At 36.3% G+C, this 3,585-nt stretch overlaps 1 long non-coding RNA gene across 1 annotated transcript; it reads right to left on the reverse strand.

Moving 5' to 3' along the window:
* Nucleotides 1-429: 429 nt before the first annotated feature.
* On the reverse strand, nucleotides 430-3,237 carry LOC125779937 (uncharacterized). The gene is made up of 2 exons (XR_007423465.1): nucleotides 2,743-3,237; nucleotides 430-2,680 (listed from the first exon to the last, which is right to left on the reverse strand). It is a non-coding gene; the product is annotated as an uncharacterized LOC125779937 (long non-coding RNA).
* Between the last annotated feature and the right edge of the window lie 348 nt (nucleotides 3,238-3,585).

The raw sequence follows: 3,585 nt of genomic DNA on the forward strand, positions 1-3,585 counted from the left end.
CATCCGATGGATGAAAATACTCCAGCTCTGAGAGTATGCGACGCAATACATGCCGGAAGCAGAGAAAGATCTCAACTCCGTTGGCAAGACCAGTTGGAGAAAGACCAGGCTACACTTGGTATCTCCAATAAAAAAAATACAATACAGTTAAAATACCGTTCGGGAGGTGCACACTAGTATGGGTCACTGTTGGATGCCTTTCATGTAACGGTTAACTTGATTACCGCCCTTATTTATATATTTACATATGTATTTGATAGCCTTGACCGAGCAACAATGTGAGCAATGTGAAAAATGTTATGTGAGCGTTAATTATTATTTTACGAGAAAGCTCGATTTTCGAGTAGAATCGGAATCGAGTTTACCATCCCTACTCGCAGCTATCGGGGCACATATAAAACCTCCGCACAATAACCACCACAAAAAAAATTATTTTTTTTCCATGTAATTTATATGGAAAACAAAATTTGAAATAGGCACCTCTTAATATTAATATTAAGAGCTCATCTTTTGAGTGACTTTTTTTTACACATTTTCGAAAGTTTTGAGCCTGTTTTTCAGTTGAAAAAAAAGGTTGCTTCAGAATGACACATCCTAATGTATACACATTTGCAAGAGACTAAAACTTTATATCATTAATGCGAATTTTAATCAAATAAATGTGAAAATGTGAAAAATTAAAAAGTTTACTTTATTAAATAGTGTTATATGTTTATAAAGTAATCATACTGTTTTTTATTTGATCCCTTAAACGTTTAGCACTATTGGTTTCATTCGCATTTTCTATGGTTTCAGTATAACTAGCATCGACTTCTTCAACTTCTATTGCTATATTGGCAGGTGATTCCACATTAAAAAGAGTGGAAATATTATGAAGAGTACAACAATTCAAAATTTGCACCACTTTTTCTGCGGCATAATCTGCAATACCTAAACTTTTTGATCTCTCCACTAATTTCTTGTTCTCAGCACGGTTTTCGTAAAGGGAAATCTACAATAACTAATTTGCTTGAATTTGTATCACATGTATTAACGGGCTTTAGGGAGAATAAGAATACTGATGTTATATACTACACAGATTTTAGCAAAGCCTTTAATAAAGTAAACCATTCAATTCTTTTGAATAAAATTGATCTTATTGGTTTTCAACCCATATTTCTAAAATGTGTTGCTTCTTTTCTTAGTAATAGAATTCAACAAGTCATATTTAACGATCAGTTTTCTGACATAATCAATGTTATTTATTGATGACATATCATCTGTTGTTAAGTCTTCAAAAGTTTTGTTATATGCTGACGATGTAAAACTTTTTAAAACGTATACTTCAAGCAGCGAAAGATGTCAGTTGCAAACTGACTTAACCAACCTAGTTTCTTGGTATGATAGAAATGACGTGCCATTGAACCTTAAAAAATGTAAAACGATGTGCTTTTCACGTAGATCTGTAGACCCTACTTCATACGCAATACAAAACTTTAGGTTGGAACAAGTATGTAGTTTTGTCGATCTGGGAGTAACTATGGGCCCCAAACTCAATTTTAATCTTCACGGATCTTCCACGGTTTTAAAGCTAAAGGCGTTCTTAGTTTTGTTAAGCGTTGGTCTAAAGAATTTAGAGATCCGCTTACCACAAAAATTCTTTTTACATCTTTGGTGAGGCCTATATTAGAGTATGCTTCTGTGGTTTGGAACCCTAGTTACCAAATCCATTCAGATAAGTTAGAGTCCGTTCAAAAACATTTGCCTTAAATCATTTGCATTGGGATTCCAGTTAAAACTTCCTTGCACTAACCGTTTAAAACATATACATAAATCTCCCGGCAATCGCTAGTTGTACGGAGATGCTTGGTATAATATTTCTTGTAAAACTCATGAATGGGTCAGTCTGTAGCCCACCTCTCTTATCTGGTATTAATTTTAACGTCCCCGCTCGCTCTACCAGGCAGTTTAGAACCTTACTTTTAAAATTTTCTACAACAAATTTTGAGTTAAACGAACCATTCCGCCGTATATGTCATGATTTCAATTCTCATTCCAGCACATTTGATCTAACAGATTCACTCTTTACCATTAAAAAAATTATCTTATCTACTCTCAACAAGTAACATTTAAAAATTATAAACTTTAATTTATTTCTTAATTTTGGTTGTTGAAATTTTTGTTTCTGTAGCTGAGCAGCTTAAGATCGCAACGCTTAAAACTCTCTTGCCTTTTATGACTCGGCTAATTCCGCTCGTTCGCGGATTGCGCCCCTCGCGTCGGTTGGGCGGAAGGAGGGTAATCCTTGGGTATTATATAATGTAGTTCTCTAGCAGCTAAAAGGCATCGGAACCGCGCTTTTAATACTGCAAATACTCTTGAAAATTTTATGTTGTGGTAACTTTCAGCAGAGTTTTCAGCAGCATTTCTGTATGGAGTTAAAAGCCATGGTTCAAGCGGATGTCTAGAGTCGCCTATAAGAAAAAAATTAAGTAAGCAAAATAATTGATGCATATAAAGCTAACGAGTAAAATTAACGAATGTGTATATGGTCGCCAAGAATGCGAATTCCTATTTCGCCATTCACATAGTTGGTTTTGAAATATTGGCGCTCGCTTGACTAATTCCACACATGTGAATCATGACACGCCCCAACAAACCGACCGTTAACGGCTTTTATCTTCATCTTGTGATCACATATCTAGGTTTTGGAAACAATATTTATAAAAAAAACAAAGATAAATTAAAAAACAATTGCCTTACCACCATAGCGTTTATACTATGCTTTAATTTCCTATTGAAATATAAATGCTCATTAACTGCCGGTCGTATCATTTTGATGGGAGTACCATCCACCAATCCAATTACTCCTGGAATTCCAGACATTGAATAAAAAGCTCGTTTCGCTTCATTTTTATCTTCAGAAGACATTGCAAAAATTATGTGTTTTGGACACAGCATTTTCTCAATTACTTCACAAACTTCAAAAACACAACGCGAAACTGTTTGTTGAGCTAGTCCTGTATGGTGATCTTGTCCAATTTGCTGTTGATACCCTCTTTGCGCCAAAAACTTTAAAGTTGGAGCTAATTTTACAATTTAGGGTATTCCTGTGGACCTTCGTGGAGTTTTTAACTCACTACTTTTGCTATCCAACATATATTTGAACGATTCCTTCCTTAAGCGAAAGTTTTGCACGAAAATATTTAAAAGTAGAAATAGACTTTTCGATCCGGATACAGCCAGGTAGCGGTGAATTTTTCTATGCTGGAACCTAGTACTACAGATATCCATATTTCGGGCCCCGACGAAGCCGATCAGCTTCTACCCATTTGGGGAGGCTGAATTTACCGAATGCTGTGCCATAGGTACCTTCTTTGCCCACTCTGGCGGGCCAGCTCTCAAAGGTGCGCTCCGAGCTCTCATAGAAGTCTTTGGTCTTATCGTCCTTATCTTCCGTCGGGGCGTGGGCGCAAATTAGCGATTAGTTGAAAAATCTCGCTTTGGTGCGGATTGTGGCTAGACAATCGGACCGGAGTGAATGGCAGTACTCGGTGACGGAGTCTTTCTCCCATCAAGAATCCCACAACGAACTTTTGTTCCTTT

Source organism: Bactrocera dorsalis, unplaced genomic scaffold, assembly GCF_023373825.1.
Source record: "Bactrocera dorsalis isolate Fly_Bdor unplaced genomic scaffold, ASM2337382v1 BdCtg009, whole genome shotgun sequence".
In the NCBI taxonomy this organism is placed as follows: domain Eukaryota; kingdom Metazoa; phylum Arthropoda; class Insecta; order Diptera; family Tephritidae; genus Bactrocera; species Bactrocera dorsalis.